This window comes from Sander lucioperca, chromosome 18, assembly GCF_008315115.2.
Source record: "Sander lucioperca isolate FBNREF2018 chromosome 18, SLUC_FBN_1.2, whole genome shotgun sequence".
Lineage (NCBI taxonomy): Eukaryota > Metazoa > Chordata > Actinopteri > Perciformes > Percidae > Sander > Sander lucioperca.
In genome coordinates, this window is record NC_050190.1 from 19678147 (window position 1) to 19700718 (window position 22572).

A 22572-nucleotide genomic window follows, 5' to 3' on the forward strand; every position below is an offset into this window, starting at 1 on the left:
CTCAAGCTAACTGTGAATCAGACTTTGCTCTAAAGGTTTCTCACGAGAGTCATATTTTGAAGTCTCATGTCTGCCTCTTTGTCTTACTTGTGCAAACAATAACATTATCTGGTGCGGATGTAAACTTGTTGCAGCTTATCACTGGCGTCAACATGGTCGTCAACATGGTTGATATCCTGTTATCACAATGGAGTTCTATGATTTTTAGGCTCTTGCATGTAAATCGTGGCTTTGTCTGTCTTTCTTTTAAACTGTCTCCTTCTCTCACACCCCCTGCCCTCCATGCTGAGAGCCAGTTTATTTAGCAAAACACTCCGGCCAAGAATGTGTTTGTGGCCATTAGATATACCCTGATAGCTGCAGGTGATAAGTCCTATAATGTTTAATCAACAGCCTGGCCAGCAGCCACACATGGCTGGAGTTTGGACCACATTGACTAATAATGTGGGTCACTCTGCTACTGTGTTTGTGTTTTACATGCTTGCAGGTTGACCTGAAACACAAGTTCCCTCTTGGTTTTGGGATTTAAAAAAAAAAAAAAAAAAAAAATTCCATCTGGTTTATGTGTGGGATTTAGGTTTCTGTTGGACATTTCAGCCTCCAATAAGTTGTTTTACAGAAGCTCCCCTGCGCGCCTGTTTCATTCCTACACTGTACAAGCTTCTCAAAAAATGGCTACCTCGTCGATCCTGGAAGAAAAGGAAAAAGAAGTGCAACGAAGACTTCAAAAGCATGTAGGAGAAGAGAAAGGGATTGAGACGGGTTTTTTTACAGGGGAGAGCTACAGTTAAGATTTCTTGTAAATTCCTCAGCCACACTTTTATTTTTTTTAGGTGTTCTCCTCAACGGGCCAATATTTCTCCTCTCTTTCTGATTGTTATCTTGTCCCACTCACTCTCTCCTTCTCTTTTCACCTCACTAACTAGGAGACCCTGTCACTCCCACTTCTCCCGCCTGGGCCAGGAGTATTTTTGGAACAAAACGAAAAGAGAAATCTGAACTGCTTACCCTTAAAAGGCATGTCTGGGTCAGCTGGGTGGAAACTTGTGTTATTAATGTCCTTAACATTTTCTATGTGAGAGAGTCATCTGTGATGGTAAGTTAGCATGCAGAGTACAGTGCAGGAATGCTGTGGGTTGGGGGGCTGGAAGGGAAGGAGGGTGGGCTAGCAAGCAGGCCTACGTCTTCAGGAAAGGAGGGGGGTTAGGGGCATATTTGGCATATTTCAGGAGCCATTCCAGTCTGGTTCATGATGCTTTCTTCTTCCTCGAGATCTGGCCGAGCAGCCAGACAAACAATGATCAAGGGAGGGGAAGAAAGGTGGACATCCTGCACTCGAAAATACCTCCTCATGCCACCTACATACTGACACAGATGTCTTACCCCCAAAACAGGTATATAACCTCAATAATATCCATAAAAGGCTAAATGTTGAACCAAAGTCCTTCACCCAGCAGCAGGGTTTGTATGTCTTGGGTACCGTCACTACAATTGAATGAGTGTTTATATGCAGAGAACTGTAATATGTCTCTTTCAACCTCTCTTCTGTGGCCTTATATTCACTGCTTTCACTCCCCTAGAATTTATGATGTTTTAGCCTGTTATTTGCAGTCGGATGGCTACTGACTGACGTGACAGTGGTTGGCAGGAGTTCACTGCGGCGGTACCAGTCCAGTGCTCAGCAGAGGTCAGGTTCATCGTGAGGTCTTGAGTCTGTGTTGAGGACTGGGTTGGAGCAGAGTGTACGGATGCATTTCTAACCAGCCAAAACTTCGGTTTAATCCTTACATTTCTGAAACCTGCAGAAAAACATTTCCTTTATTCTACTGCGTCTCGACTCAAAATGACAGAGCGAGTGCCCATATGCAGAGGCTCAGTCCTCGACGCAGCGGCTACGTGTTCGGTTCCAACCTGCGGCCCTTTGATACATGTCATTCCCCATATCCCTCCCCTTTCATGTCTAAAGCTGTCCTGTCGATAATAAAGGCCTAAAAATGCCAACAAAATAATCTAAAAAAAAAAAATAAAAAAAAAAAATAAGAATATCACATACTTCTACTTTGTGTTTATGTCCTGACTCTGATGCTGCTGTTTCTGGGTTAGGCCCAGAGAGACGACCTCAAATGTGCCTGCTGTCTGTCTTGTGCTTTGATGCGTCTGATATTTTTTCTTATGATTAGGGAACCACCACAACTGTCGCAAAGGAAAAACCTGAATAAATGAGTGCAGAACAACTGCAGATGCTTACAGAATGAAATGTTTGAGTATGAAAACAATGTGTCATTTAGATCTCAAGCTAATTGAATACCTATGAGAGATCAATGTTGTAAACAGAACTCTCCACCATCATCAAAACACCAAATGTAGAGCCGCATTGACTTTTAGAATCTATGCCAAGGAGCAATAAAGTTGCCGTGGCCTAAGACACTTTGGGCCCTATTTTTTGCACGGCGTGAAACGCCTGGCGCAGGTGCGTTTAGGGCATGTACGAATCCACTTTTGCTAGTTTAACAGAGTAAAAAAGGGTCCGTGCGCCAGGCGCATGGTTTAAAAGGGTTGTACTTAATCAAAGGTGTGTTTTGGGTGTAACATGCAATAAACCAATCAGTGTCATCTCCCATTCCCTTCTAAATGCCAGGCGCGTTTGTACCTTGGCGCATTGCTATTATGATGGCGGATTTGCTAAGCAGGAAGGAGAGATTTTCAGAAGAAGAAACTGATCTGCTTGTGCGTGAAGTGAAAGCGTGCAAGCGGATCATATAATACTATTTCACATTGTAATATATTTATTTTTAATCTTTTGCATGTTTGTGTGCTGCTGCGCATCCCTGTGTGTAACAAGCATAGTGTGCACGCGCTGTGTACGAGCCTAGGCGCATTTTACTAATGCGCTGTTAAAATAACAATGAAATGCTGCGTTATTGACTTTAGACCAGGTTTTTGTTGGTCAATGGCGCGATCACTTTGCGTGGCCTCAAGATAGTAATACGCCAAGAATGCACCTGAACACACCTCCCTGTAAGACCAGCATGCCCATGGGCGCACAGATGGCCGCAGGTGCATTTGCTATTAAATTTGTCATCTATTTGTACTCTTAGTGAGTCTCACGAAATGGTGTTGACCTTCTGAATGAATATAACTTCAAATTTGAGATATATGCATACAAAATAGTCTTTTGAAGACAGAGGCAGGCAACCAGGAGAGAGGAAGTTACTGGTCTCAACTAAAAAGATATACTGTATGTTGACACATAACTCTGTAAAAACGCTTTGACACTTTAGTTTTTGTACCTTTTTTAAACAAACAAGATATAAATTGGTGAGCTGTAGACGTGCTTTTTTTTTTTTTTTATTCACTTCAAACGGAAGAAATCAACAGACTGAGAAGTTTGGTGAAAAGAAAGATGGACTTTGAACTTGTGATACCTGTGTCAACATCCTCAAAAGTGGCCTTCATAAATTCACTTTGTTGTACAGTGTGTGTGGGTGTGAATGTTTGTTCACTTGAACAGTCTGTGTTTGGATCCTCACATGCTCTTCCTTTGCAAATGATCTGTCTCATGATAGTCTTTGCTCCTGTTCCTCCACCTCAACTGTACTAGGGCTATACACACTCACATCCACACACACACACACACACACACACACTCTCACATACTCATGTCTGACCTGTTATAATCCTTGGATCTCCAGGGCGGCTCTCAAAATAAAATTCCTCTCGCAGATTATTTTTCTTGTGATCAAAAAATATACATGTTCTCAGAGAGAGAGGAATGTTCAGATGCCATGGCAACCTGACGATTGCTCACTTCCCCCTCTTCTGTTTCTCTCGTCCCCGACTATTTTGTCTTATGTGCTGTGTTTCTACCTAACTTTATTTTTTGTTCCTTTTACTTATTTACTTTGTAGACAGTTCTACAATAGGTTGGTGAAGCTATAAACCTTCAAAAACTTGTCACAACCTTCGTCATGTACATGACCTTTTATTTAACTAAGTTCCTATATTTTTTGTTTGTCCCTTGTTCTCACCTACTCTCCTTTTTAAACTGGTAAGATGTTTTTCTTCTTTCCAACAGACATCCCTCCCTCCGTTCCTCCATCCATCCATCCATGCATTAGCAAGGTTTTAGGAGCTTTTATCATTGTGGTGCTGATGCATGCACCCCGACTGCAAGGCTATTTTCAGCCTCTCTTTCCCCTCCTCTGTACCCTTTCCCCCCCTCTTCTCTTGTATTTTGGAGGAGATCTCTACACTGCTGCCTTTTGTAAAGGGCAGTTAAGGGCTGGGTTGGCCGTTTTTTCCCCCATGCCAACATTGCTCCTTCTCATGCTAGCTGTCCCAACCAGGGGAAGTGAAGCGGCACAATGTGAGCCATGGCGAGGCCATAAAAATAGACTACGGCCGAAGTGCAATTTTTCCTTCAAGAGGCATGCTTGAAACCCTTTCATGTCCAATATTTTTGTAGTAGTGGTAGAAGAAGAAGTTCATTTTTGTTTTCTGTTTTTCATCTTTGTGTAATAGTCAGACAGGAAACAAGGGAAGTATGACATGCAACAAAGGCTACAAGTTCCCCCATTTAATGATTATTTTAATTGATTCACTTGTTGATAGTCTTTTCGATTAATTAAGTTAAATAAATGTCCAAAAATAGTGAAACAATGTCCTCCATTTCCCAGAGCCCACGAGGATGTTTTCAAATTAGCGCTGCAACTAATGATTATTTTCATTATCGATTAATCTCATTTTCTCAATCGATTTGTTTGGTTCATAAAACACAAGAAACCGTGCAATGTTCATCCCACGTTGTGAAGGTCCAGGGTGAAATTTCTTGTTTTGTCTGACTAACAGTTCAAGCCCCCAAATCATTCAATTCATTACAACATAAAACCAAGAAAAGCAGTAAATTCTCAGAAATCTTTGCTTGATTTATTGATTAACTGACTAATTGTTTCAGAACTTTTTCTGAGTTTAAAATAGCCCGAATCACTGGAGCATCTCTGTAGTAACCAAAACACATTGAACCACTCAGTGATAACACACACGGTGGTCCCTGTGCTAACATTTGGATTTTGTATAACAAAAGACACAATTTAACCAAATTGTAGTTTGTATTAACTGTATAGTAAAGACAGTAATTATTTATCTAGTTGAATTTACCTTTTTATTATCGAACGTCACACTTTTAACTGGTATAGCATTGAATGTCTGGCAACAGTTAAGTTTTGTGTTTGTGTGTGTGTGTGTGTGTGTGTGTGTGTGTGTGTGTGTGTGTGTGTGTGTGTGTGTGTGTGTGTGTGTGTGTGTGTGTGCGCGCATGTGGACACATTCAGACACAGGAGCCTCACAGGAATCCCATAACACTCCCAAGTCCCTGAGTGGCTCATTTGTGCACTGTGGAACATTATGGAATACCAGGCATATTTTATGATCCAACCTTCAGCTGGCTCCCTCTCTTTCTCCCAGGTCTGGGTTTATTTGTGAAGCTAAGCCGGTCTGGCCATCCATGCCCCCCTCCTCTCTCCTTCCCTCTTCAGCAGAATATTTCAACATTGCCTTATAGACATTTAGCTGGTGCCTTTTATTCAGAGTAACGTACAGTGAGAGGGTACAGTACGCTTCTCAGGATTGTTCTCCTCGAATTTGGAATCAAATGTGAACTTGAGACCATGGGATGATTTACACAGCATGGTTTGTCACACTGTGAGAAGTTTAGGTCTCTACGTGGGTTGACATGTATGCTTGTATAATGTATATGTGTATGTGTATACGCTCTTCTTGTGGCCTTGACAAACAGGCCTACCACATGTGGTGGCATGTTTTGACCGCCTCGGCAAACAAGGGTACAGCAGAGCTCGGTGCCCGTGGCAAAGAGCAACTCTCGCCCACCCACTTAGACAAACTCGCTGTAGTTTTTACCTTTTTTGTTTTCACCCTCTAGTCATACATTTTTTCTTCTGTCTGTCTAAACCTCTTCAAATCTTTTGCTTTGCAACCTCCTGTTGCCTATCTCTTTCCCACTTGTCTTAAATACTCTTTCTATTTCCATCTTTTTCTCTGCCTGCGTCCCTTCCTCCATCTCTCTCTAGGTGTGGACTGCACAGAAGAATGCAGTTAAATTAGTGTTTCTTCTCTCCTGCCAGCCAGCTAGCAGCATCTTACACTCTCAGCCATGCCAAGCATCTGAGACACAATTGACCTTAAAAGGAAACCATAGCAGCCTATCAATTCTGCTCTGCCAGTCAAGGAATGGCTCACTCCTGCATGGGCAGGGTCCAGCTCGCACACACACAACAGAAGGAAGTGTTTGGAAACTGAACTTTGTGTGTGTTTCAAATGTTTTCCCAGGTCTGTAAAACCCGCAAATTGCCAGAAAACATACACATGACCATAGTGTCTTCAATGTGTGTATTTAAAAAAAAAAATACTTCTACTAAACTAACACAACATGTATATGAATTAACTTGAGCATAACCCACTTTGCCATGTAAGTGTCAAGCTTGTGTAGCTGTAAGGCAGTTGCATTTACCTTTATCCATCCATGTCAGAGTGACTGCATTTTGGGAATGCCTCTGCTTGAGTACAATGCTCGACCTGTTTTGCATATACACTGAGAATGTTTAGCTCTATCAGTAGATAGATAGATAGATAGTAGATAGAGATTAGCATCTATTCAGTAATTTGTCAATTTTAACAATTGACAACCCTGATGTGTATGAACAACTTTATCATCCTTAGATATATCATCCTAAGAACTATTGTGCCAGCAAGTGCTGACTTTGCTTAAGTGTTCTTGAGCAAGACACTACATCTTCAAAATGCTTTAAAATCCCATTTGCTGGATTTTTTCAGCAGACTGGCACTCCTTTTCTAAGTCTTGTTTATAGTGGATTTGACCTTTTTAAAGACTCCTGACATGTTGCCTAGTTTACATGCCAGGAGGTTCCTATATTGTTAAGGGTGTCCTGTGACATTGCTAGTTGTCATACTACTGTTTGTTGTATAAATGAAAAATAGTCGACACTAATCTATCTGTGTAGTCAGCAGTAGTGTGCGAAAGCCTCAGCTGTTATTTGTGGAACAGGCAGGGCTGAAAATCATTAGATATTAGGACAGGTTCTGCAGGTTTACGGTGAAGTTAAAGAGGTGGATGGTTTTCTATTTGACAGCTCATCAGCTTGTAGACCAATTCTTACAAAACCTTTGCTGCTCAGCTAGAATGCAAATAGCAGCAGGAGAAATGCTGTTTGCAGTCTTCACTGGCAGCGAATAAAAACATCAATCCTTTGCAAAGCCACCAAGCTCTCAGGCTAGCAGGATGCCCAGCAGAGAATTCAATGTCGGTGTTCAATTCTTCCACACTTGCCTCTGCCCCCTTTTGATAGCGATGGACACAGAGATGGACTTACTTGTCTACGTAGTCGGGATCGTAGCCATAGGTCGTAGCTGATGGCCATCTTCACCTTTTCTTCTGTGTCTACTCTGAAGTTTACATTTGAAAACGTTGACCAGCCAGTCTAGCAGAGTCCGCAGAAGGCTAGTGAGTTGATGTCCCTATCCTGATGAGCGACTCGTCATCATGACATGGCCGCAGAGATGGTCTTGCTAGTTTGAGCTCATCTTCTCCACCTTTTCCTCAGTGTTTACTCTGATGTTTACAACCGAAAACTTGACCGGCCAGCTGGCTAGCTAGCCCAGGCTAGCAGAGTCAGCGGGAGTTAGTTTTTCTCTTGTGCTCCCACCTTTCTTTTGTTTTTTAGCTTCTTCTGTCTGCTACTCTCTAGATCTCTGACTGCTTCCTGTCTCTCCCCATCTTTCTCTTCACTGTGTATCTGCTTACTCTTTCTGCCACTCTGTCTTGTTCCCTTGTCCCTCTCTGTCTCTAGGCATCCTGTTCACTGTGTTTGATTTGGGCATTCCTTTCCTCCCCAAGCAGACAAAACAACCCCAGACCTCTCTGAACTGCAACCCCCAGTATGCGCGCAACACACACACACACACACACACACACACACACACACACACACACACACACACACACACACACACACACAGACAGACACACTCCCTTCTGCTAATCACACACAGGAAATGGGCTCCCATGCAAACGAGGCCTGCTTGGCCAGTGGAACCCAGGATGGAGTTTCAGGCCTTGAAATGTTCTCTAGGGGAGGAAATTGAACATGATCTCTCTCTTCCCCCTTCTTTCATTCTCCCTTATTTCCCCTCTTGTTTTACTCGCCGTGGTTCCTCTGTCCTTTTCTTTTGACACTCACATGCTTCTGTTTTGCTTTGAGACATTGCCATTAATTAAGACCCAACTAATGGGCACATACAGAGTTTCTCCTTCTTGGAAGCGTTGGTGAATGTCACATTTTCTGTGCTTGTATTGAAGTGAAGCATTATTGTGTGTGTGTGTGTGTGTGTGTGTGTGTGTGATAACTTATCACATTATACGTAGGTGGGATAAAGCTGCACTCAAAGATAAACTTAACATAATAAAAATGTTTATATAGAATGAAAAGGTGAAAAGGGAGGAGAGGGTTATTTGTGCTCTTTTAACACATTGTTAAGTTTGTAGTTAGGTAAGAAATATTGTGTTGCTTTGTAATAGTTGCACACTTACTGGACATGTATTGTGGGCCAGGACTAGAAGTGCTTAAATACAACTAGATCGATAAAGATACAGAAATGTCTCTTGATGACATTGGGACAGAGGTGTTTTGACAGATCATCATATCACAGAGTGACACAGATTGTACAGGTTTCCTTTGGTACAATGCAGAGCCTGATAATGTTGTCAGGACAGGCAATAAGTGACACAGTGTCACAGAATATCTGTTTTTGAATATATATGAAAATGGATAGAATATGGTCCAGAACCATGAGTTAGCTCTTCACAGAATACCAAAAAATTATTAAAGGTTGCTGTGTTTTATTTTGAGTAAAAAGGGTGCACTCATTTCTGATTGTCTTTTCTCATTTTTGACTGAAATCATTTTGTAAAAAAGTTTAAATTCAGCATTAAAAAAAACAACCAGATAATGGATAGGGTTACCACATCAGATAATAAAGATATTAGGGCTGGGCAATGTCGGTATTATGGTTTGTAAATGTATTAATAATGTGATGATATGATCTGGATTATTTTGTGTGTGATATTGCATGCATTTGGAAAATATGCTCATCAGTCATAATTATTTCAAGACTGTATAAGTTCCTAAGTTCTGTTGATTAAGTTCTGTTCATATGTTACATATGCATGTAAATATTGTATTGTATTGTGCTGGAAATGACAAAAAGTGTTAAGGGAGCTGACGGCTGGTTCAGAGACGACCCTGGAGGACGTGCCACCTCATACTGTTTCACTTTATTCTGCTGAGTAATGAATGAATCCTCCCCATCCTTAGATGCGGTGTGCGTGAGGGGAAGCAAGTGGGAGCAAGGGATGAGAAAGAGACAGCTGTTTTTCTTGGTTACGGGTTGGCTAACTGTCTGAATGAATGGCTCCGACCCCCTCTCCACACACGCAGCCCAACAACACATTCAAACATGTGGTCTCTGGTCACCAGGGTATTTGGCTTCTTCTGGATTGCTAAGAATGTGTCGAATCTCATTTGTAAAATCACATATTTTCATTAAAAGCAGTGTTTTATTGATCCCACGGCACACCAAAAAGCTGCCGTTGCACTCTGCACAATAACACATTTTGTTGAGTGCAGCCGAGAAGCATTGTGGTGTAGCGTGAGAACATCAGATGATTCAGCAAACCTGTGCCGGTGTTGTGCCGCTGTCCTCATGAATCTCGCATGACAAAGCTAAGTCCAGAGCAGCAGGACTGTCTCCTTCTTGTAAAGAAAAGATATGGAGAAAGGATGACACAGACAGGACTTCAGAGTGGCAGGAGCTACTAAAAGACTGGTTGTTTCCGTCCATCAGTAGCTACTTACATGATCGAAGTGTCTTAGAGCACATCACTTGCCTCTGCTTTCTCAGTTAAAGAGAACCCTCTTTCTAAGTCAAAAGAGAACCCTCTTTCTGAACAGTTTATGAATATTTCATGCTTTTAGAGCTGAAAACGATAAGTTGATTAATTTGCAACAGTTTTGATAATAAGTTACTCTTTAAAGTCATGTTCCAGCTGCTTAAATGTGAGTATTTGCAGATTAATCCTCGTCTTTTGTGGTGGTAAATTGAAGCTGTTTGGGTTTTGGACTGTTGGTTGAAAAAAAATCATCAATATGAAGACGTAACCTTTTATGGCAGACCAAAGGGGCCAAAAACATGTTTAAACTGACAGCAGAAATAACGTGTTGACTTGTCAACATGAGGAAAAATGAGAAAAAAACGTGGAAATTAGCTGCATTTTCCCCTATTTTCAAATAACAATCCATTAATGAAGTGCATGAATAATCAGGAGATTAATCCATAATGAAAATAATCATTAGCTGCAGCCCTACATGCTTTTACAACAGTTTTTCTTGCATCTTTTTTCCCATTTCCTCTTCTTCCGTGTTATAGTAAAAGTCTTAATGTACAGGTGTCGAAATCTTTTTCAACTTAATGATTACTTGATTGCTTGTTCTGGAGCTTTTAAACGTCTCACACAGACTTCCTCAGCTGATTGAGTTTCCTTAGTGAAACTGTAGATGTTCAAGCTTTCCATTATTCCGAGCACCTCCTGGACTTAGTAGTCCGTTCTTCAATGTATGTTGTATGCAATGTTCCTGTTTCTGTACCAGAGTGGGCTGTTGCTGCTTACAGTTCACAGGAATGTTCCCTTTCTCCTTCAACCTCCCCCTCCTCTTCCCCATTTCTCCCCCTCCCTCCGCTTCCCTCTCTCATCCTTTAAATTCAGTCCAGACTTCAGTCTTAAATCTGGATTCTCTGTGCTTAACCAAACATATGGAATGCTACTGTAGTGGAATGCTCCAAGTCTGGTGTGTGTGTGTGTGTGTGTGTGTGTGTGTGTGTGTGTGTGTGTGTGTGTGTGTGTGTGTGTGTGTGTGTGTGTGTGTGTGTGTGTGTGTGTGTGTGTGTGTGTGTGTGTGTGTGTGTGTGTGTGTGTGTGTGTGTGTGTGTGTGTGACCATGCACATGCACATGCACATGTTTTGAAGCAGATGAGAGCTTCTAGGATGATGATGATTATGATAATGGTGCGTGTGTGTTTGTGTGCCTCCTCAGAGAACTGAATAGGGCCTTCTGTTGTCGTGGCCAAACACTACTTGTCTGCTCATGCATGAGTCTATTGCAAAGCCTTCCGAATGTGTCCCATATCTGAGCAGTTAGCTCATTCTTTAGCCCGATAGCTTGACTGTGAACAATCTCCCCCACAGTGACTGCATTGTCAGCCCAGCCACAGGCTCAGGGCCTTGCCAACTGCCAAACATAACAAGGGTAAAAGATTGTGTGTGTTTGTGTGTTGTGTGTGCATTTACTAACCTTATGCCCTGCTTGTGTGTTTTACACCACAGGATGGAGACTTTGCGAAGAGGAGCTTAACGTGCGACCGCCAAAAGGATCTAAAATGTAAGTTATGCATTCATATTGATTCATTTCTGCTCTTTCCTGTTTGTGCACATATTCGGGGTGTCTCTGGGTCACCGAATGTCTGTTTGCAGTGAACGATTTACATATTGCCCTAATGCAGGGTTCGTACCTTATGCAATCTATATGCTTCACTCAACACAATTGTAATTTATGTCTCTCAAAGGAATAGTTAAACATTTTAATAAATATGGTTGGTCTTTAATTTTTCTCTTCGAGAGTGAAGATTGATATCACTCATGTCCGTGTGTTCAGTATGGAGGTAGAGCCGGGGGGAGGGGTGATTAGCTTAGCTTAGCATGAAGAATCGGAAAAAAGGGGGAAACAGCAAGTCTGGTGTTTAGCAAAGTTTTAAAATACGCCTACCAGCACCTATAAAGCTTAGACATTTGATCGTATTTGTTTAATCCGTACAGAGAAAGTGAATGTAAAAACAGTTTGCAGTTTTTTTCTGTCTCCCTAGTACTTCTCTACAGAGCTTTTCCAGTTATAGCGCTGCTTGTCTGACAACTTTGACTCCGGAAAGTCGGTGTGTTGTTTGCCAAGGAATAGTTACAGCACGTAACTAACCCTAACCTCAGACTGTTGTTTTTTTTAAGAGTATTTCTTTACTTTACAGATAGCCATGCCAGCTGTTTCCCCATGCTTCTAGCAGCAGAGGGATAATGCTAAGCAAAGCTAATTGCTTCCTTGCTCCAACGCACAGACATGAGAGTGGTTTAGCTCTTTTCATTTAACTTACAGAAAGAAAGACAAGAAGTCCATTTTCCCAAAATGTTGATTATTTCTTAAAATGTATCGATCTCCTGCTGTCTTTTTTTATTGTAGTCACATTTAATGCTGTGTAAAATTGACGCAGCGCGCCCAGGTTCGACTCCGACCTGTGGCCCTTTACTGCGTGTCATTCCCCCTCTCTCCCCTTTCATGTCTTCAGCCGTCCTGTCGAATAACGGCCTACAAATGCCCAAAAATAATCTTTAAAAGAAAAAGAAAAACATGGCTTTCTAAAACCTAGAGATACCTTAGTATAGCTATTCGTGTAATTGTGTTTGCCAGTCAGACAAAATCGATTCACAGCATTGATAATGTTTATTTAGTTTAGTTCAGTTTAGTTTATTATAGGCATTGCCTGAAATGAGTACCAGCACTTCAGATTTTTGTCCACGAGTACACTTACTTCTAATTGTTATTACCAGTTTTATTAATAGGCTGGTATTTATACCAAAATTGGCTGTATATCATGATTTATTGAGAAAAAACAAGCAGCTCTATGTAAAATGAGGCATTCTGCACCCCCATATAGCCCGAATGGAACGATCCTTTGTTTCATAACCACATTTTCAGACACTGCAACTATTCAACTATGAGATTGGTAGTCTAATAGACTCCTTAGATGGAATCATCAAATAGTCAACTATTCGGGGTCCCCCTTACAAGCTATACATATAAATATTATATCCAAGACACATTCAATGATTTGCTCACCTTTTGCTCTATTCCTTCTCCTCCTCCTCCTCCTCCTCCTCGCCTCTTCCGCCCCTCCTCTGCTCTTTGTGAGTCTGTTTCCTGTTGGGCACAAACGCTGGCGCCGCATTTCCTTCCCTGTAGCCTGAAGTCACATTAGCGTGGCAAACAAACATATATACCATACTGTATATATTCTGTAACATATGGGTCAGTGCGTTCAAGTGCATAAACATTCACACTGCTTTCAGGGAAAGCAGCTTGCGTGTGTGTGTGATCAGGCCAGGTTAGTAAGCAGAGACAGTATACAGTATGTGTCACTCTCTTACCATGTCTACTTGGCTGTCTGCTCACACAACAGTTTAAGGTCAATATGTGGCCAAGGCGTGTTCTGTGCATCTTCACTGAGCTGCATTTACATGTACTTATTATTCCGGATGCTAGTTCACATCCTGCTTGAGCTGAATTCATCCTAAATAGTCCGAAACTAACAAAGAAAAGTAAAACAGGAAAAGGAGCTTCTCATGTCAGTGTTCTGCTACTAAAGGCACGTCCCACTTGTACTTTGGGTTTTCATACAATTAATCACACATCATGAGCTTGATTCTTTTAAAAGGGGATGTAATGACATCCCCTTTTAAAAGAATGAATTTGTCTTATTACATTATCTGAGTCACATAACAGTGAGCAAAAGATGCATCCTGGATCCTTTAATTTGTTTAAAAAATGTATTAATATAATTTTTTTTTTTTTAAATTTGACTGAAAGAGACAGTTATATTGTTAATTGCAATTATTTCCGATACAATTAATTGTACAGCAAAATTTGGAATCGTTACAGCTCTAGATTCAGTATCTCACGTCTGATATATAACTTCATTATTTTACATCCTGCTCCTCTTCCCTACCTCCATCCTGCAGCCAGTGCTGCATTCCTGCTGCAGTAATCCACTCTGGCAGTTACCTGCTCTGCATTCTGTGGAGTCACTCCCTTTATCTCACTCTCTCCCTCCTGCTTGTATGTTTTCCTCCCTCTCTATCTTTCTTTGCTTACTTCGCATTATTAGATACATTTCTGCAAATTTGCCCTATCTAAGCTTTTCCGCTGCTACATCTCTCTCTCTCTCTCTCTCTCTCTCTCTCTCTGTGTTCTGTTTCTTCCTCATCAGAGAGCCACTGAGGTCTCCATTCAGCCGCAGCAGGCAGCTAATGCCAAGGCTCAGGCTGATGAAGCCCTGCCAAGCTCCGCCAACCAGCTCTGTGTGTGTTCGTGTGTTTGTGTGTGCGTGTGTGGAACTGTGTGCTCTGCTAGGATGGGAAAGCAGTGAATGAGCTGGATGTCAAGCAGCCAGGCAGAAGGTTGAAGGGCTGTATGTTGAGAGCTATTGATGTGTCTATTAATCAACAGTGTTGGTAGGCAGTTGTCGCCAGCCATCAGAGGGGGCTAGGCTGGTAAAATGCCCGATGCATCATCACTGGAGAATTTGATGATCAGCCGTCACCTCCTCCTCTCTTAAGCACAGTGGCAAGGATGTATAAAAGCAGCAGGAATGCAGGGGAATAAGGACGAAGGGCAAGGGAAGGAAACAGAAGGAATGCAGCAGCAGAAATGGGAGGGTTTGGGGGGGTATTTAGAGGTAGAGGTCACATCAAGTGACTGAGACTGATGGTAAATAGGAGAGAAAAAGAGAACATGAGGAAAGAAAATAATAAATAGTAATAAGATGGTGTTCTTCTCTACCTTTCACTGTAGGAAATATACAATATATAATTGCTGACCTTCCAGCTCAATTTCCCACACAAGTCATTTCTTTAATTGTGAGACTGACTTGCCTTTTTTTAAAGTGTCAAATACACCACCATCATTACATTCAAATTACATTATCATTGACCACATATAGTTTACTACATGATTTGTTTGCTGTGTTATGTGCCACAAACCTATGCTTAATTTACATTCTTTAACCTTACGCTGCACAATCCTCAAAATGTGTTGGAAAATGTGTTTAATAAGCATCTGGATTTTTTATTTTGATCTATGTAAGTGCAGGAGTTTGAGAGAAAAGCATTTTTGAACACATCTAGCAATATAAAGAAATCCTGGAACTAGCTCCCACACAGATCACTTTTTCTTTGGCTTTCCACCAGATTTCATTGATTTATTTTAAGGTTTTTGCGACATCGTGCTAACTCATAAACAAAGAGACAAACAAATAGTATAGGAGGAAGTCTGATATTTTCTGTTCTTATCACTCTTTAGCTCTCTCTTAACTTTGTCTGCCTCGCCTCATTCTTTCTCTGCCTGACTCATACTTACTATTCACACAGACACACACACACACAGACTGTTAGTAACCCAGTGCTGAGTCTGACAAGTGTCATCATGTTGAGATGTTTTCATGTTCTCTTATTGGTATGAAACGTTGAGAGACACACACACACACACACACACACACACACATATTCCTGAGCAGTTTATCGTTGTGTGTGTGTGTGTGCACTCATTCAGTCGTATAACGTTTTTGCTGACGTCTGCTGACACCCGAGAGTGTCTGAACAGCTATTAAGCATAGCTTTAAATAGGTAGCTGGTGTTGGTCAGAAAACACTGTGTTAATGGGAGGTCAAAGAGTTTCTCTTCAGTTAAATTATTCAGAATGATGCTCTTTTGTTATCAAAGCAAGCTAACCACAAGGTCAATGTTGTAGCTATTCTGGAGCTTTTGATCGTATCACAGGATCTTTGCGCACTGCAAACCTATACCTATAACCTATAATGTTGTTGGACTCACGATAGACAGTTTGAAAAAAGTCTAAAAATTGATGCAGCAGAACCAGATATTTGAGATGCTGACAGGCTCTCTCTCTCTCTCTCTCTCTCTCTCTCTCTCTCTCTCTCTCTCTCTCTCTCTCTCTCTCTCTCTCTCTCTCTCTATCTATCCCTCTCTCTCTCTCTCTCTCTCTCTATCCCTCTCTCTATCCCTCTCTCGCTCTCTCTATCCCTCTCTCGCTCTCTCTCTCTCTCTATCCCTCTCTCTCTCTCGCTCTCTATCCCTCTCTCTATCCCTCTCTCTCTCTCTCTCTCTCTCTCTCTCTCTCTCTCTCTCTCTCTCTCTCTCTCTTCTCTGATCATCCTATCTGATCACAGCTCATATTAATGTCACAGTGTGGTTGGACAGTTGTGTCTCCTACTGGAGTCTTCTTGTCATCACTTCACAACTGGGACTTTCTGTGATTGCAAACCCATGCAGAAGTTTACTGACCCTTAAAGTCTGAACTTATTAAAATAAAAATGTATGGCCTTGACGCATTTTATTCTTAAATGTAGTTTAGTTTTTTGTGCAGCTGGCTTTTACTCATTACTCACTAAGCACGACTCAAGTGCATTTATTTCACTCATGTTAAGTCTGACTTCAGTAACTCATTTGTTAGAGAATATTATTAACATTTCATTGTCTCCCATATTTGAGGTATCCATGGGTCTTTTGTTATCCGTACAAAAACCACACTAGCAACAACGCTTTATTCTCATTTCCCACATTCTGGTCAGGCTAATGCAGTTCAGCTCAGTTTGGTTTGGCTTAGCTGCAGTACAAAACAACACAATATGCTCTCCTAATGAGGACCTCACTCCTGTTTGCCCCAGTGTTGTGTCGAGTATTTTTCATGTTTACAGTGTCAGTGACCTCTGACCTCAAACACAGAGGGCAGCAGGCTGAGGGCATGCTGGATTAGAGTTGGAAAATATTTCATGGAAACATGACGGCAAGTCACATGGGACATACATTTGTGTTTTCATCAAGTATTGGCAAAAGTACTGTTTATATATATATATATATATATATATATATATATATATATATATATATATATACATACATACAGTAGTATTATTTATACATTATAGCAGGTTTAAGACAGTCAGCGAGTGGACATTTTAATTATGGTCTGAGAATGGACACATACGTTTGGGCTAATATGTTTGTTTGGGAGTCCGTCTGGAATCATTTGTGTATTGGACATAATTTGACATGGGATCAGTTATCAGGAAAATAATCTGCAACTATTTTAATACATTCTTTATTGTTAAAGTCAATTTTCAAGCAGTAATTCCCCCTTTTAGCTTCTGTTGTGAATATTGGTTTAATTTCAAACTGAACATCTTTGGGTTTTGGACTGTTGGTCAAACAAGACATTCGAAACTGTCACCTTGGACTTTAATAAACGGGGATGGACTTTTTTTTTCTTGTATTTTTTATATATATATATCTCTAATCATATTAATCTAATCTAATCATACCGTAAGTCCTATGTAATTAATCATATTAATATGTATGTATGCTATACTGTACAATAATCAACATATTAATCTATAATGAAAACAACCGTTTGTTGCTGCCCTAACTGACTCAATGCTGAGACCAATACAGTACAACTCAACCCAATGAGACTGAATATGATTTAGACGAATTGTTAGCTTTATACACTACAAATGATGTGACTGTTTTTTTGTTTGTGCCGTTTTGGGGCGAGTGTTCAACTGGACTGGAAGAATGGTAGAAGAGTAGCATGGAAATGTAGCGAGTGTAGCAATCTTTGACCTGTTTTGGTGAGCATCCATCTGGTGTGTGATATTCTGTGTTTCTATCAGAACTGATTACATTTAAGTTGCTCCAGATCTCCTTGGCTGTAGATCTGCCCGAGGCCTAGCTAGCAACTGACTGGCTAGTATTTTCGGTTGCTGCTCTTTTTTAAATAGAGCATCTGATTTTCTTCCCCTGCTCTGCTTCTTTGTTGCAGCAACAGTGAATGTTGCAAGTACTCCTATGTGTTGTGGTGATGTTTGATCAAGAACATGCTCTAATTTACTGTTATGCCACCAAGATCAGGAGCCGGGATGAGAAGCTCTGAGGGCATTGAGTTTGATTCAACCTCTTCAAAGTTACATCTGCAATTAGGTCATAAACAGAGAAGCCAAACATGTAGTGCATGTGTAAAACCATCATACTCTTGCATGACAGCTGACGGATCAGACACCGTAAGTCCTCTGGCTCTCCCTGTTCTCTGTCATGTCTGTCTTACCCTCTCTTCCAACTTTCCCTGGCAATTCTTATCCCCCTCCCCATCTTTCCTTCTCTCATATTCTTATAATGCCCCCTTGCATAAGCACAGTGCTGGTTTTAAGCCCCAGCAACAAGACTCTTGATGTAGACAGACAGGGGAGGGGAGGAGAGACCTAGAAAAGGCTCTGGGTTACTGGGCTAAGACCGGAGAGAGAACTGTTACTTTACAGCCACGTTTTCCATCTGAAACTGATCATGATGTTCACATATATGTTTGTCATAAGGACAACATTCATCTTAAGCTTCACCTTTGGACCACACTGGCCTAAAGGTGTCAAGTTTGACCTTATCTCACTTTCTTTTTTGGGATACAGAAGAATAGTGCATTGCTATTAAGATTTACAGTCATATTTATTATTATAACCTTTCATGATTCAGTGTATGTGTGTGTGCTTTATTTGCATCAATTCAAGTTTTTTTTTTTTTTGTATCCTGCACCTGTACCAAACTGGGGTTAGTTGTGCATGTTATCCACCTTCTTTGCAACTTACAGGTATTTCCATGTATGTAAGAATGTCATAGGGACTTTTATTTAAAAAATGTACTTCACAATTTCCAGATATAAAGAATACATTTTTTTTTTTTTTATACATAGGATTGATATTCGGCTGTTGATGTCTGGTCAATCCAGACAGCAGCTTCCTTACCCAACAATAGACTTTTTCTTGCACTGTCTTCATTTTCATTTTTTTTCTTCCTGCTCTGTTATTTTGGCTTTGTAACTCCCTGTGTTCAAAACCATAAAGAGCCACTGTTTCTCTTAAATTGTAAAATGAGTTCAGACTGTTAACAAATGACAGGAAATCCAAACTGAAATGAAGCTAAGTGTCCATGCTGATCATTTCCAGTCATTGGCAGCAAAGCCTTGTAGGAAAGACCCTCAAGAGTAATGGAGCAAAACTGTGATGTATCAACTCAGTTTCTATATTATTCTTTTAAGAGGATAGATGAATGGTGGAAAAAAGGGAAATAATGTCACTAAGGAATATCTTAACCTTAAGTGATTTTGCCCTAACAAACAGAAAGCATCTGCTTATTCGTTAGTGGTATTGTGGTTAACTTCCATGTCCTCTTCCATAAACAAATCTATTTTTCTACCAGAGACGACGTTTTATTTACCCACTATTTCGCCACATTTCAATACTTATACCGTAAGTTGTCATTTCAGCTGGGATTTTAAGGAAAAATCCAAGGAGAGTAGGTATTCCCATCCCATTTCAGGTTGCTCTAATGAATACGCCACATGACCTTAGTTCCTTATCCATTTTTCTGCTGAAATGCAACACTGCTTTTCATTTCTTTACCATTTTTCCAGAAGCTGTGCAAAACTGAAAGGGTGAAAAAAAACAGAGAAAAAAGGAACATGACAGCACAGGAAACGACAAACCGAACATTATGGGATGCCGGTTTTCTCTTTCTTGGAAAAATGAAAAAATGCAGGCCAAGCATCAGGTCTCCACCATCTTGTGGCTTCCAGTGCTGCGCCAGCATCCATCCACTGCAGTCGTCCCTCCACACACACACACACACGCACACATGCACGCACACACGCACATGCACGCACACACGCACATGCACGCAAAGTACTGTCACATATCCACAAATGCAAACTGACGATAACCCCCTACATGAAGATGTGGTTGAGGCATTTTGATTGGACTGCAGCCCTTTATTAACTACTGTTTATGAGGCAGAAGAGCTTCAAACCCATAAGTTCCAACGTCAAGTGCAAGAGAGAGGGGATTTCTTTTTCTTTTTCTTTCCTTCTCTTTTTCATGGAGAGAACAGAATGTACTAAAGGCAACAGGCAGGCAGGAAGAGAGTGGCTAAAGCCCTAATGATATAGTGTATGATTGTAACCTTGGTGTGTGTGTGTGTGTGTGTGTGTGTGTGTGTGTGTGTGTGTGTGTGTGTGTGTGTGTGTGTGTGGCAGAACCAGTTTAGACCTGCAAATGTTGCCATATTGATGTTGCCTCCTATAGGCAAAGAAAGTAATGGCTGCTGCAGTTTTAACACTTGCACCTGCAGGGAATGAGTGTTACAGTTTCTTTATAGATGTGGTTAGCTTGTGTGTTTGTATTATTTCCAGTATCCTAGAAAATATGTTCAAGTTAACAAAATCCATACATTTGAAATGTAAAACCTTAAACTCCAGTTGTAATACTCCCTGAAGGTGGTACAATAGTCAACATTGCAGAAGCTGGTGGCCGGGTGGTTTCAGGAAGTGGAAGCTGTTAAGTCGTACAGTAGTGGACTGAGCATTTGAGTTTAAGCTGTTTTCAGTGTTCTCTTTAATTTATATGGGGTTGTGAATTTACTTACAGATGCTGAATCACCTTACATGGCAAAGACAATCGCAGGAATATGTTCACTGAAATCCAATCTGGACTCCAAATTATCCTGATACAGAATAAAGTAACATCTTAGAAATATTTGTATATACTCCCTGGGCCCTTGCCATCAAACCTAGACAATGCCTTGGTTAGGAATGGGCTTCTGCAGAGAGAAGGCTTTGAGAGAGCCTGTGAGTGGCCTGGTTAAGAGCAGACAAGGCAGAGCAAGGGACTGGCAGTGCCCTGGTTAGTCCGTCATTAGGAATGTGTCTGCGTAAAAGGGGTCAGTTCCCCTGCCTCGCAGCTCATACCCCCTCCAGGTTTTTCATAATTGTCAAACAACGCACCGAACAGGGGAATGAAACTGAGTTCAGTTTGAGCTGCCTCAGCGACTCTCCTGCAAAACTTCCTTCCCTTCATTCCCTCCCTTCTCCACGTTTTCAAACATGTTCTTGGCCGAACAGCATCAACCTTTTTGCTTGAAGATGAATAATAAATCAAAGAAATACAGGAATATTAGTGTTCATGAACACTAATCTATGTGGGTCATGGTCCTCCTTCACTCCTCCATAATTTCTTCAGCTCTAATCTCTCCCCCCAGTTTTTCCTTCGACATCTTCTCATTTCTTCTCTCCTTTCCATCTCACCCACCATTCTTCTTATTCCCTCCTGTCTTGTCCCGAATGTAGCTAATGAGGCCCCAGCCTTGCGATAAGTGAATCAGGTATGTTGATTGGTTTGGCAGAGGCTGGCCCTTGCCAGAGTCGCTATGCACGCACGGTCGGCTCTTTTAAAGTGCCCACTTGGCCGTGCTGGTGTTCGTGTCTGAGAGAGATGGAGGGGAGAGATGAGAGAGGGAGGTAGAGAGCTGGCAAAGAAATAAAGGGAGAATGAAAGGAGAGGTAGGCAGCCTGCCAAGACAGGAGTAGCTGGACCTAGTGAAACACCATTATTAACCAGGACAAGCCTCAACCAGAGCTGCTCCTTGAGTTGTTGAATTTCAGAAATCGTGCAGAGGCCCAAAACTCAACCCGAAGATAATCAGAAATCTGTTAAAGGCAAAATAATTAAGACTGAACTTAAAGGACGTTTTATTGTTGAATGGGTAGTTGTAGGACCACCATCTACCATCTGCAAATACATGCTGCTCAACATCAGAAGGATGTGTCCCCTTCTAACCCAGAAGGTGGCTCAGGTTCTTTTTTCAGGCTCTTGTCATCTCATGTCTAAGACTACTGTAACTCCCTCCTGGCTGGCCCAAAATTACTTTATTGACTAAGGTGTTTTCACATTCAAGTGGACAGCTAGGCTAGCTGTTTTCTCTTAACATTTTTCCCAATTTGTCTCTTTTTCCTACTCCCTATTCAGTCCATGTACGTTGCAGTATTTCCTCAAAGTCTTGTACTCACTGAGAAGATTACCAAACCACTAGACCTCATGAAAGTAAAGCATAATTAAAACGCTACAGCTAAACGCTTTGAGTTCCCATTGTGCTTTTTCTTAAAGTAATCGTTGCCATATTGACTTTCAAAGCTTATTGCATTGGTTTATGTTTAATAAGACATTTAATGAATTGTGGGAAGAGTGGTTCGGGCTTTTTACACCAAATGAAACGATAGAAAATATATGAAACTATGCTGGAGTAAACCCTAATGGCAAGTTATACCTTGTTGTATACCATGTACGCACATAGATACAAAAAATCTACTAAATTTACTGCATCAGTTGATGTTTTTACAGCAGTAAAAGTTATTTAAGGTACAGGAAAACTACAGTAGTCTTTATATGTAGTGGTTTGTAGCTTCAGAGAGGCAATCTTTGAACATGGTATTGTAGATGAGGGGAAAAAGGAGGCATGGCGCCAGTTTTCAGGGGGTCGATAAGTGATTATGTGTGCAGATGTTTTGTCCTACCCTCAGGTCGATTTTCCCTCGCGGTCAGTGGGGGGAAGCTCAGTAGAATGAGGGGGGAAGGGGAGAAATAGGATTTAGGAAAGCACGCTACCTGAATAATGCATGAGACAAAAGCTTTAGCTGTTAGATGTATGTAGGCCATGCCGATAGACATACTGCTGTGTGCTAATAATCTTTTTTCTCATCACATAGAGCC

The 22572-nt window shown here is 41.2% G+C and overlaps 1 protein-coding gene across 1 annotated transcript in view; it reads left to right on the forward strand.

Moving 5' to 3' along the window:
* Positions 1 to 22572, forward strand: part of luzp1 (leucine zipper protein 1) — a 48260-nt gene that overhangs the window by 6522 nt on the left and 19166 nt on the right. Inside the window, exon 2 of the mRNA XM_031310179.2 lies at positions 11474 to 11528. The gene's annotated coding sequence lies outside the window, so the exon portion shown is untranslated. The remainder of the gene's footprint in view (positions 1 to 11473; positions 11529 to 22572) is intronic.